This window comes from Pan troglodytes, chromosome X, assembly GCF_028858775.2.
Source record: "Pan troglodytes isolate AG18354 chromosome X, NHGRI_mPanTro3-v2.0_pri, whole genome shotgun sequence".
NCBI lineage: Eukaryota > Metazoa > Chordata > Mammalia > Primates > Hominidae > Pan > Pan troglodytes.
Genome location: NC_072421.2, coordinates 59,334,781 through 59,349,208, shown reverse-complemented (window position 1 = coordinate 59,349,208; position 14,428 = coordinate 59,334,781).

The following is a 14,428-nucleotide window of genomic DNA, read 5'->3' as shown; positions in this document are numbered from 1 at the left end:
TTGCATTCAAGTCACAGAGTTGAACCCTCCCTTTGATTGAGCAGTTTTGAAACTCTCTTTGTGTAGAATCTGTAAGTGGATATGTGGACCTCTTTGAAGATTTCTTTGGAAACGGGAATATCTTCACAGAAAAACTAAACTGAAGCATTCTCAGAAACTGCTTTGTGATGTTTGTGTTCGAGCCACAGAGTTTAACATTGCTGTTCATAGAGCAGTTTTGAAACATTCTTTTCGTAGAATCTGCAAGTGGACCTTTGGAGCGCTTTCAGGCCTGTGGTGGAAAAGGAAATATCTTCACATAAAAACGAGAGAGAAGCATTGTCAGAAACTTCTTTGTGATGATTGCATTCAACTCACAGAGTTGAAGATTCCTTTTGAAGCAGCAGTTTCGAAACACTCTTTCTGGGGGATCCGCAAGTGGATATTTGGACCTCTTTGAAGATTTCGTTGGAAACGGGATAATCTTCACATAAAAGCTAAACAGAGGCATTCTCAGAAACTTCTTTGGGATGTTGGCATTCACCTCGCAGAGTTGAACTTTCCCTTTGATAGCGCAGCTTTGAAACACTCTTTTTTTAGGATCTGCAAATGGACATTTGGAGGGCTTTGGGGGCTGTGGTGGAAAAGGAAATATCGTCTCCTAGAAACTACATAGAAGCATTCTCAGAAACTACTCTGTGATGATTGCATTCAACTCACAGAGTTGAAGATTCCTTTTGAGAGAGCAGTTTGGAAACAGTCTTTTTGGAGAATCTGCAAGTGGAGATTGGGACCGCTTTGAGGCCTATGGTAAGAAAGGAAAGAACTTCATATAAAAACCAGACAGTAGCACTCTCAGAAAATTCTCAGTGACGATTGCCTTTAACTCAGAGAGCTGAACATTCGTTTTGATGGAGCAGTTTCCAAACACACTGTTTGTAGAATCTGCAAGGGGATATTTGGACCTCTCTGAGGATTTCGTTGGAAACGGGATAAACTTCCCATAACTAAACGGAAGCATTCTCAGAAACTTCTTGGTGATGTTTGCATTCAACTCACAGAGTTGAACCTTCCTTTGATAGTTCAGGTTTGCAACACCCTTCTAGTAGAATCTGCAAGTGTATATTTGGACCACTTCGTGGCCTTCGTTGGAAACGGGTATATCTTCACATCAAACCTAGACAGAAGCATTCTCAGAAAGTTTTCTGTGATGACTGCATTCAACTCACAGAGTTGAACAATCCTTGTGATGGAGCAGTTTTGAAACTCTCTTTCTTTGGAATCTGCAAGTGGCTATGTGGACCTCTTTGAAGATTTCATTGGAAACGGGAGCATCGTCACATGAAAACGAGACAGAAGCATTCTCAGAAACTACTTTGTGATGTTTGTATTCAACTCCCAGAGTTGAACTTTCCTTTTGAAAGAGCAGCTATGAAACACTCTTTTTCTAGAATCTGCAAGTGGACATTTGGGGGGCTTTGAGGCCTGTGGTGGAAAAGGAAATATCTTCACCTAAAAACTACATAGAAGCATTCTGAGAAACTACTTTGTGATGATTGCATTCCACTCACGGAGTTGAACATTCCTATTGGTAGAGCAGATTGGAAACACTCTTTTTGTAGAATCTGCAAATGGAGATTTGGACTGCTTTGAGGCCTACGGTAGTAAAGGAAAGAACTTCCTAGAAAAACCAAACGGCAGCATTCTCAGAAAATACTTTGTGATGATGGAGATTAACTCACAGAGCTGAACATGCCTCTTGATGGAGCAGTTTCCAAACACACTTTTGGTAGAATCTGCAAGTGGATATTTGGACCTCTCTGAGGATTTCGTTGGAAACGGGATAAACTTCCCATAACTAAACACAAACATTCTCAGAAACTTCTTCGTGCTGTTTGCATTCAAGTCACAGAGTTGAACCTTCCTTTGATAGTTCAGGTTTGAAACACTCTTTTTGTAGAATCTGCAAGTGGATATTTGGACCACTGGGTGGCCTTCGTTCGAAACGGGTATATCTTCACGTAAAAACTAAAGAGAAGCATTCTCAGAAACTTCTGTGTGATGATTGCATTCAAGTCACAGAGTTGAACCCTCCCTTTGATTGAGCAGTTTTGAAACTCTCTTTGTGTAGAATCTGTAAGTGGATATGTGGACCTCTTTGAAGATTTCTTTGGAAACGGGAATATCTTCACAGAAAAACTAAACTGAAGCATTCTCAGAAACTGCTTTGTGATGTTTGTGTTCGAGCCACAGAGTTTAACATTGCTGTTCATAGAGCAGTTTTGAAACATTCTTTTCGTAGAATCTGCAAGTGGACCTTTGGAGCGCTTTCAGGCCTGTGGTGGAAAAGGAAATATCTTCACAGAAAAACGAGAGAGAAGCATTGTCAGAAACTTCTTTGTGATGATTGCATTCAACTCACAGAGTTGAAGATTCCTTTTGAAGCAGCAGTTTCGAAACACTCTTTCTGGGGGATCCGCAAGTGGATATTTGGACCTCTTTGAAGATTTCGTTGGAAACGGGATAATCTTCACATAAAAGCTAAACAGAGGCATTCTCAGAAACTTCTTTGGGATGTTGGCATTCACCTCGCAGAGTTGAACTTTCCCTTTGATAGCGCAGCTTTGAAACACTCTTTTTTTAGGATCTGCAAATGGACATTTGGAGGGCTTTGGGGGCTGTGGTGGAAAAGGAAATATCGTCTCCTAGAAACTACATAGAAGCATTCTCAGAAACTACTCTGTGATGATTGCATTCAACTCACAGAGTTGAAGATTCCTTTTGAGAGAGCAGTTTGGAAACAGTCTTTTTGGAGAATCTGCAAGTGGAGATTGGGACCGCTTTGAGGCCTATGGTAAGAAAGGAAAGAACTTCATATAAAAACCAGACAGTAGCACTCTCAGAAAATTCTCAGTGACGATTGCCTTTAACTCAGAGAGCTGAACATTCGTTTTGATGGAGCAGTTTCCAAACACACTGTTTGTAGAATCTGCAAGGGGATATTTGGACCTCTCTGAGGATTTCGTTGGAAACGGGATAAACTTCCCATAACTAAACGGAAGCATTCTCAGAAACTTCTTGGTGATGTTTGCATTCAACTCACAGAGTTGAACCTTCCTTTGATAGTTCAGGTTTGCAACACCCTTCTAGTAGAATCTGCAAGTGTATATTTGGACCACTTCGTGGCCTTCGTTGGAAACGGGTATATCTTCACATCAAACCTAGACAGAAGCATTCTCAGAAAGTTTTCTGTGATGACTGCATTCAACTCACAGAGTTGAACAATCCTTGTGATGGAGCAGTTTTGAAACTCTCTTTCTTTGGAATCTGCAAGTGGCTATGTGGACCTCTTTGAAGATTTCATTGGAAACGGGAGCATCGTCACATGAAAACGAGACAGAAGCATTCTCAGAAACTACTTTGTGATGTTTGTATTCAACTCCCAGAGTTGAACTTTCCTTTTGAAAGAGCAGCTATGAAACACTCTTTTTCTAGAATCTGCAAGTGGACATTTGGGGGGCTTTGAGGCCTGTGGTGGAAAAGGAAATATCTTCACCTAAAAACTACATAGAAGCATTCTGAGAAACTACTTTGTGATGATTGCATTCCACTCACGGAGTTGAACATTCCTATTGGTAGAGCAGATTGGAAACACTCTTTTTGTAGAATCTGCAAATGGAGATTTGGACTGCTTTGAGGCCTACGGTAGTAAAGGAAAGAACTTCCTAGAAAAACCAAACGGCAGCATTCTCAGAAAATACTTTGTGATGATGGAGATTAACTCACAGAGCTGAACATGCCTCTTGATGGAGCAGTTTCCAAACACACTTTTGGTAGAATCTGCAAGTGGATATTTGGACCTCTCTGAGGATTTCGTTGGAAACGGGATAAACTTCCCATAACTAAACACAAACATTCTCAGAAACTTCTTCGTGCTGTTTGCATTCAAGTCACAGAGTTGAACCTTCCTTTGATAGTTCAGGTTTGAAACACTCTTTTTGTAGAATCTGCAAGTGGATATTTGGACCACTGGGTGGCCTTCGTTCGAAACGGGTATATCTTCACGTAAAAACTAAAGAGAAGCATTCTCAGAAACTTCTGTGTGATGATTGCATTCAAGTCACAGAGTTGAACCCTCCCTTTGATTGAGCAGTTTTGAAACTCTCTTTGTGTAGAATCTGTAAGTGGATATGTGGACCTCTTTGAAGATTTCTTTGGAAACGGGAATATCTTCACAGAAAAACTAAACTGAAGCATTCTCAGAAACTGCTTTGTGATGTTTGTGTTCGAGCCACAGAGTTTAACATTGCTGTTCATAGAGCAGTTTTGAAACATTCTTTTCGTAGAATCTGCAAGTGGACCTTTGGAGCGCTTTCAGGCCTGTGGTGGAAAAGGAAATATCTTCACAGAAAAACGAGAGAGAAGCATTGTCAGAAACTTCTTTGTGATGATTGCATTCAACTCACAGAGTTGAAGATTCCTTTTGAAGCAGCAGTTTCGAAACACTCTTTCTGGGGGATCCGCAAGTGGATATTTGGACCTCTTTGAAGATTTCGTTGGAAACGGGATAATCTTCACATAAAAGCTAAACAGAGGCATTCTCAGAAACTTCTTTGGGATGTTGGCATTCACCTCGCAGAGTTGAACTTTCCCTTTGATAGCGCAGCTTTGAAACACTCTTTTTTTAGGATCTGCAAATGGACCTTTGGAGGGCTTTGAGGGCTGTGGTGGAAAAGGAAATATCTCCTCCTAAAAACTACATAGAAGCATTCTCAGAAACTACTCTGTGATGATTGCATTCAACTCACAGAGTTGAACATTCCTTTTGAGAGAGCAGTTTGGAAACAGTCTTTTTGGAGAATCTGCAAGTGGAGATTGGGACCGCTTTGAGGCCTATGGTAAGAAAGGAAAGAACTTCATATAAAAACCAGACAGTAGCACTCTCAGAAAATTCTCAGTGACGATTGCCTTTAACTCAGAGAGCTGAACATTCGTTTTGATGGAGCAGTTTCCAAACACACTGTTTGTAGAATCTGCAAGGGGATATTTGGACCTCTCTGAGGATTTCGTTGGAAACGGGATAAACTTCCCATAACTAAACGGAAGCATTCTCAGAAACTTCTTGGTGATGTTTGCATTCAACTCACAGAGTTGAACCTTCCTTTGATAGTTCAGGTTTGCAACACCCTTCTAGTAGAATCTGCAAGTGTATATTTGGACCACTTCGTGGCCTTCGTTGGAAACGGGTATATCTTCACATCAAACCTAGACAGAAGCATTCTCAGAAAGTTTTCTGTGATGACTGCATTCAACTCACAGAGTTGAACAATCCTTGTGATGGAGCAGTTTTGAAACTCTCTTTCTTTGGAATCTGCAAGTGGCTATGTGGACCTCTTTGAAGATTTCATTGGAAACGGGAGCATCGTCACATGAAAACGAGACAGAAGCATTCTCAGAAACTACTTTGTGATGTTTGTATTCAACTCCCAGAGTTGAACTTTCCTTTTGAAAGAGCAGCTATGAAACACTCTTTTTCTAGAATCTGCAAGTGGACATTTGGGGGGCTTTGAGGCCTGTGGTGGAAAAGGAAATATCTTCACCTAAAAACTACATAGAAGCATTCTGAGAAACTACTTTGTGATGATTGCATTCCACTCACGGAGTTGAACATTCCTATTGGTAGAGCAGATTGGAAACACTCTTTTTGTAGAATCTGCAAATGGAGATTTGGACTGCTTTGAGGCCTACGGTAGTAAAGGAAAGAACTTCCTAGAAAAACCAAACGGCAGCATTCTCAGAAAATACTTTGTGATGATGGAGATTAACTCACAGAGCTGAACATGCCTCTTGATGGAGCAGTTTCCAAACACACTTTTGGTAGAATCTGCAAGTGGATATTTGGACCTCTCTGAGGATTTCGTTGGAAACGGGATAAACTTCCCATAACTAAACACAAACATTCTCAGAAACTTCTTCGTGCTGTTTGCATTCAAGTCACAGAGTTGAACCTTCCTTTGATAGTTCAGGTTTGAAACACTCTTTTTGTAGAATCTGCAAGTGGATATTTGGACCACTGGGTGGCCTTCGTTCGAAACGGGTATATCTTCACGTAAAAACTAAAGAGAAGCATTCTCAGAAACTTCTGTGTGATGATTGCATTCAAGTCACAGAGTTGAACCCTCCCTTTGATTGAGCAGTTTTGAAACTCTCTTTGTGTAGAATCTGTAAGTGGATATGTGGACCTCTTTGAAGATTTCTTTGGAAACGGGAATATCTTCACAGAAAAACTAAACTGAAGCATTCTCAGAAACTGCTTTGTGATGTTTGTGTTCGAGCCACAGAGTTTAACATTGCTGTTCATAGAGCAGTTTTGAAACATTCTTTTCGTAGAATCTGCAAGTGGACCTTTGGAGCGCTTTCAGGCCTGTGGTGGAAAAGGAAATATCTTCACAGAAAAACGAGAGAGAAGCATTGTCAGAAACTTCTTTGTGATGATTGCATTCAACTCACAGAGTTGAAGATTCCTTTTGAAGCAGCAGTTTCGAAACACTCTTTCTGGGGGATCCGCAAGTGGATATTTGGACCTCTTTGAAGATTTCGTTGGAAACGGGATAATCTTCACATAAAAGCTAAACAGAGGCATTCTCAGAAACTTCTTTGGGATGTTGGCATTCACCTCGCAGAGTTGAACTTTCCCTTTGATAGCGCAGCTTTGAAACACTCTTTTTTTAGGATCTGCAAATGGACATTTGGAGGGCTTTGGGGGCTGTGGTGGAAAAGGAAATATCGTCTCCTAGAAACTACATAGAAGCATTCTCAGAAACTACTCTGTGATGATTGCATTCAACTCACAGAGTTGAAGATTCCTTTTGAGAGAGCAGTTTGGAAACAGTCTTTTTGGAGAATCTGCAAGTGGAGATTGGGACCGCTTTGAGGCCTATGGTAAGAAAGGAAAGAACTTCATATAAAAACCAGACAGTAGCACTCTCAGAAAATTCTCAGTGACGATTGCCTTTAACTCAGAGAGCTGAACATTCGTTTTGATGGAGCAGTTTCCAAACACACTGTTTGTAGAATCTGCAAGGGGATATTTGGACCTCTCTGAGGATTTCGTTGGAAACGGGATAAACTTCCCATAACTAAACGGAAGCATTCTCAGAAACTTCTTGGTGATGTTTGCATTCAACTCACAGAGTTGAACCTTCCTTTGATAGTTCAGGTTTGCAACACCCTTCTAGTAGAATCTGCAAGTGTATATTTGGACCACTTCGTGGCCTTCGTTGGAAACGGGTATATCTTCACATCAAACCTAGACAGAAGCATTCTCAGAAAGTTTTCTGTGATGACTGCATTCAACTCACAGAGTTGAACAATCCTTGTGATGGAGCAGTTTTGAAACTCTCTTTCTTTGGAATCTGCAAGTGGCTATGTGGACCTCTTTGAAGATTTCATTTTAAACGGGAGCATCGTCACATGAAAACGAGACAGAAGCATTCTCAGAAACTACTTTGTGATGTTTGTATTCAACTCCCAGAGTTGAACTTTCCTTTTGAAAGAGCAGCTATGAAACACTCTTTTTCTAGAATCTGCAAGTGGACATTTGGGGGGCTTTGAGGCCTGTGGTGGAAAAGGAAATATCTTCACCTAAAAACTACATAGAAGCATTCTGAGAAACTACTTTGTGATGATTGCATTCCACTCACGGAGTTGAACATTCCTATTGGTAGAGCAGATTGGAAACACTCTTTTTGTAGAATCTGCAAATGGAGATTTGGACTGCTTTGAGGCCTACGGTAGTAAAGGAAAGAACTTCCTAGAAAAACCAAACGGCAGCATTCTCAGAAAATACTTTGTGATGATGGAGATTAACTCACAGAGCTGAACATGCCTCTTGATGGAGCAGTTTCCAAACACACTTTTGGTAGAATCTGCAAGTGGATATTTGGACCTCTCTGAGGATTTCGTTGGAAACGGGATAAACTTCCCATAACTAAACACAAACATTCTCAGAAACTTCTTCGTGCTGTTTGCATTCAAGTCACAGAGTTGAACCTTCCTTTGATAGTTCAGGTTTGAAACACTCTTTTTGTAGAATCTGCAAGTGGATATTTGGACCACTGGGTGGCCTTCGTTCGAAACGGGTATATCTTCACGTAAAAACTAAAGAGAAGCATTCTCAGAAACTTCTGTGTGATGATTGCATTCAAGTCACAGAGTTGAACCCTCCCTTTGATTGAGCAGTTTTGAAACTCTCTTTGTGTAGAATCTGTAAGTGGATATGTGGACCTCTTTGAAGATTTCTTTGGAAACGGGAATATCTTCACAGAAAAACTAAACTGAAGCATTCTCAGAAACTGCTTTGTGATGTTTGTGTTCGAGCCACAGAGTTTAACATTGCTGTTCATAGAGCAGTTTTGAAACATTCTTTTCGTAGAATCTGCAAGTGGACCTTTGGAGCGCTTTCAGGCCTGTGGTGGAAAAGGAAATATCTTCACAGAAAAACGAGAGAGAAGCATTGTCAGAAACTTCTTTGTGATGATTGCATTCAACTCACAGAGTTGAAGATTCCTTTTGAAGCAGCAGTTTCGAAACACTCTTTCTGGGGGATCCGCAAGTGGATATTTGGACCTCTTTGAAGATTTCGTTGGAAACGGGATAATCTTCACATAAAAGCTAAACAGAGGCATTCTCAGAAACTTCTTTGGGATGTTGGCATTCACCTCGCAGAGTTGAACTTTCCCTTTGATAGCGCAGCTTTGAAACACTCTTTTTTTAGGATCTGCAAATGGACCTTTGGAGGGCTTTGAGGGCTGTGGTGGAAAAGGAAATATCTCCTCCTAAAAACTACATAGAAGCATTCTCAGAAACTACTCTGTGATGATTGCATTCAACTCACAGAGTTGAAGATTCCTTTTGAGAGAGCAGTTTGGAAACAGTCTTTTTGGAGAATCTGCAAGTGGAGATTGGGACCGCTTTGAGGCCTATGGTAAGAAAGGAAAGAACTTCATATAAAAACCAGACAGTAGCACTCTCAGAAAATTCTCAGTGACGATTGCCTTTAACTCAGAGAGCTGAACATTCGTTTTGATGGAGCAGTTTCCAAACACACTGTTTGTAGAATCTGCAAGGGGATATTTGGACCTCTCTGAGGATTTCGTTGGAAACGGGATAAACTTCCCATAACTAAACGGAAGCATTCTCAGAAACTTCTTGGTGATGTTTGCATTCAACTCACAGAGTTGAACCTTCCTTTGATAGTTCAGGTTTGCAACACCCTTCTAGTAGAATCTGCAAGTGTATATTTGGACCACTTCGTGGCCTTCGTTGGAAACGGGTATATCTTCACATCAAACCTAGACAGAAGCATTCTCAGAAAGTTTTCTGTGATGACTGCATTCAACTCACAGAGTTGAACAATCCTTGTGATGGAGCAGTTTTGAAACTCTCTTTCTTTGGAATCTGCAAGTGGCTATGTGGACCTCTTTGAAGATTTCATTGGAAACGGGAGCATCGTCACATGAAAACGAGACAGAAGCATTCTCAGAAACTACTTTGTGATGTTTGTATTCAACTCCCAGAGTTGAACTTTCCTTTTGAAAGAGCAGCTATGAAACACTCTTTTTCTAGAATCTGCAAGTGGACATTTGGGGGGCTTTGAGGCCTGTGGTGGAAAAGGAAATATCTTCACCTAAAAACTACATAGAAGCATTCTGAGAAACTACTTTGTGATGATTGCATTCCACTCACGGAGTTGAACATTCCTATTGGTAGAGCAGATTGGAAACACTCTTTTTGTAGAATCTGCAAATGGAGATTTGGACTGCTTTGAGGCCTACGGTAGTAAAGGAAAGAACTTCCTAGAAAAACCAAACGGCAGCATTCTCAGAAAATACTTTGTGATGATGGAGATTAACTCACAGAGCTGAACATGCCTCTTGATGGAGCAGTTTCCAAACACACTTTTGGTAGAATCTGCAAGTGGATATTTGGACCTCTCTGAGGATTTCGTTGGAAACGGGATAAACTTCCCATAACTAAACACAAACATTCTCAGAAACTTCTTCGTGCTGTTTGCATTCAAGTCACAGAGTTGAACCTTCCTTTGATAGTTCAGGTTTGAAACACTCTTTTTGTAGAATCTGCAAGTGGATATTTGGACCACTGGGTGGCCTTCGTTCGAAACGGGTATATCTTCACGTAAAAACTAAAGAGAAGCATTCTCAGAAACTTCTGTGTGATGATTGCATTCAAGTCACAGAGTTGAACCCTCCCTTTGATTGAGCAGTTTTGAAACTCTCTTTGTGTAGAATCTGTAAGTGGATATGTGGACCTCTTTGAAGATTTCTTTGGAAACGGGAATATCTTCACAGAAAAACTAAACTGAAGCATTCTCAGAAACTGCTTTGTGATGTTTGTGTTCGAGCCACAGAGTTTAACATTGCTGTTCATAGAGCAGTTTTGAAACATTCTTTTCGTAGAATCTGCAAGTGGACCTTTGGAGCGCTTTCAGGCCTGTGGTGGAAAAGGAAATATCTTCACAGAAAAACGAGAGAGAAGCATTGTCAGAAACTTCTTTGTGATGATTGCATTCAACTCACAGAGTTGAAGATTCCTTTTGAAGCAGCAGTTTCGAAACACTCTTTCTGGGGGATCCGCAAGTGGATATTTGGACCTCTTTGAAGATTTCGTTGGAAACGGGATAATCTTCACATAAAAGCTAAACAGAGGCATTCTCAGAAACTTCTTTGGGATGTTGGCATTCACCTCGCAGAGTTGAACTTTCCCTTTGATAGCGCAGCTTTGAAACACTCTTTTTTTAGGATCTGCAAATGGACCTTTGGAGGGCTTTGAGGGCTGTGGTGGAAAAGGAAATATCTCCTCCTAAAAACTACATAGAAGCATTCTCAGAAACTACTCTGTGATGATTGCATTCAACTCACAGAGTTGAAGATTCCTTTTGAGAGAGCAGTTTGGAAACAGTCTTTTTGGAGAATCTGCAAGTGGAGATTGGGACCGCTTTGAGGCCTATGGTAAGAAAGGAAAGAACTTCATATAAAAACCAGACAGTAGCACTCTCAGAAAATTCTCAGTGACGATTGCCTTTAACTCAGAGAGCTGAACATTCGTTTTGATGGAGCAGTTTCCAAACACACTGTTTGTAGAATCTGCAAGGGGATATTTGGACCTCTCTGAGGATTTCGTTGGAAACGGGATAAACTTCCCATAACTAAACGGAAGCATTCTCAGAAACTTCTTGGTGATGTTTGCATTCAACTCACAGAGTTGAACCTTCCTTTGATAGTTCAGGTTTGCAACACCCTTCTAGTAGAATCTGCAAGTGTATATTTGGACCACTTCGTGGCCTTCGTTGGAAACGGGTATATCTTCACATCAAACCTAGACAGAAGCATTCTCAGAAAGTTTTCTGTGATGACTGCATTCAACTCACAGAGTTGAACAATCCTTGTGATGGAGCAGTTTTGAAACTCTCTTTCTTTGGAATCTGCAAGTGGCTATGTGGACCTCTTTGAAGATTTCATTGGAAACGGGAGCATCGTCACATGAAAACGAGACAGAAGCATTCTCAGAAACTACTTTGTGATGTTTGTATTCAACTCCCAGAGTTGAACTTTCCTTTTGAAAGAGCAGCTATGAAACACTCTTTTTCTAGAATCTGCAAGTGGACATTTGGGGGGCTTTGAGGCCTGTGGTGGAAAAGGAAATATCTTCACCTAAAAACTACATAGAAGCATTCTGAGAAACTACTTTGTGATGATTGCATTCCACTCACGGAGTTGAACATTCCTATTGGTAGAGCAGATTGGAAACACTCTTTTTGTAGAATCTGCAAATGGAGATTTGGACTGCTTTGAGGCCTACGGTAGTAAAGGAAAGAACTTCCTAGAAAAACCAAACGGCAGCATTCTCAGAAAATACTTTGTGATGATGGAGATTAACTCACAGAGCTGAACATGCCTCTTGATGGAGCAGTTTCCAAACACACTTTTGGTAGAATCTGCAAGTGGATATTTGGACCTCTCTGAGGATTTCGTTGGAAACGGGATAAACTTCCCATAACTAAACACAAACATTCTCAGAAACTTCTTCGTGCTGTTTGCATTCAAGTCACAGAGTTGAACCTTCCTTTGATAGTTCAGGTTTGAAACACTCTTTTTGTAGAATCTGCAAGTGGATATTTGGACCACTGGGTGGCCTTCGTTCGAAACGGGTATATCTTCACGTAAAAACTAAAGAGAAGCATTCTCAGAAACTTCTGTGTGATGATTGCATTCAAGTCACAGAGTTGAACCCTCCCTTTGATTGAGCAGTTTTGAAACTCTCTTTGTGTAGAATCTGTAAGTGGATATGTGGACCTCTTTGAAGATTTCTTTGGAAACGGGAATATCTTCACAGAAAAACTAAACTGAAGCATTCTCAGAAACTGCTTTGTGATGTTTGTGTTCGAGCCACAGAGTTTAACATTGCTGTTCATAGAGCAGTTTTGAAACATTCTTTTCGTAGAATCTGCAAGTGGACCTTTGGAGCGCTTTCAGGCCTGTGGTGGAAAAGGAAATATCTTCACAGAAAAACGAGAGAGAAGCATTGTCAGAAACTTCTTTGTGATGATTGCATTCAACTCACAGAGTTGAAGATTCCTTTTGAAGCAGCAGTTTCGAAACACTCTTTCTGGGGGATCCGCAAGTGGATATTTGGACCTCTTTGAAGATTTCGTTGGAAACGGGATAATCTTCACATAAAAGCTAAACAGAGGCATTCTCAGAAACTTCTTTGGGATGTTGGCATTCACCTCGCAGAGTTGAACTTTCCCTTTGATAGCGCAGCTTTGAAACACTCTTTTTTTAGGATCTGCAAATGGACCTTTGGAGGGCTTTGAGGGCTGTGGTGGAAAAGGAAATATCTCCTCCTAAAAACTACATAGAAGCATTCTCAGAAACTACTCTGTGATGATTGCATTCAACTCACAGAGTTGAAGATTCCTTTTGAGAGAGCAGTTTGGAAACAGTCTTTTTGGAGAATCTGCAAGTGGAGATTGGGACCGCTTTGAGGCCTATGGTAAGAAAGGAAAGAACTTCATATAAAAACCAGACAGTAGCACTCTCAGAAAATTCTCAGTGACGATTGCCTTTAACTCAGAGAGCTGAACATTCGTTTTGATGGAGCAGTTTCCAAACACACTGTTTGTAGAATCTGCAAGGGGATATTTGGACCTCTCTGAGGATTTCGTTGGAAACGGGATAAACTTCCCATAACTAAACGGAAGCATTCTCAGAAACTTCTTGGTGATGTTTGCATTCAACTCACAGAGTTGAACCTTCCTTTGATAGTTCAGGTTTGCAACACCCTTCTAGTAGAATCTGCAAGTGTATATTTGGACCACTTCGTGGCCTTCGTTGGAAACGGGTATATCTTCACATCAAACCTAGACAGAAGCATTCTCAGAAAGTTTTCTGTGATGACTGCATTCAACTCACAGAGTTGAACAATCCTTGTGATGGAGCAGTTTTGAAACTCTCTTTCTTTGGAATCTGCAAGTGGCTATGTGGACCTCTTTGAAGATTTCATTGGAAACGGGAGCATCGTCACATGAAAACGAGACAGAAGCATTCTCAGAAACTACTTTGTGATGTTTGTATTCAACTCCCAGAGTTGAACTTTCCTTTTGAAAGAGCAGCTATGAAACACTCTTTTTCTAGAATCTGCAAGTGGACATTTGGGGGGCTTTGAGGCCTGTGGTGGAAAAGGAAATATCTTCACCTAAAAACTACATAGAAGCATTCTGAGAAACTACTTTGTGATGATTGCATTCCACTCACGGAGTTGAACATTCCTATTGGTAGAGCAGATTGGAAACACTCTTTTTGTAGAATCTGCAAATGGAGATTTGGACTGCTTTGAGGCCTACGGTAGTAAAGGAAAGAACTTCCTAGAAAAACCAAACGGCAGCATTCTCAGAAAATACTTTGTGATGATGGAGATTAACTCACAGAGCTGAACATGCCTCTTGATGGAGCAGTTTCCAAACACACTTTTGGTAGAATCTGCAAGTGGATATTTGGACCTCTCTGAGGATTTCGTTGGAAACGGGATAAACTTCCCATAACTAAACACAAACATTCTCAGAAACTTCTTCGTGCTGTTTGCATTCAAGTCACAGAGTTGAACCTTCCTTTGATAGTTCAGGTTTGAAACACTCTTTTTGTAGAATCTGCAAGTGGATATTTGGACCACTGGGTGGCCTTCGTTCGAAACGGGTATATCTTCACGTAAAAACTAAAGAGAAGCATTCTCAGAAACTTCTGTGTGATGATTGCATTCAAGTCACAGAGTTGAACCCTCCCTTTGATTGAGCAGTTTTGAAACTCTCTTTGTGTAGAATCTGTAAGTGGATATGTGGACCTCTTTGAAGATTTCTTTGGAAACGGGAATA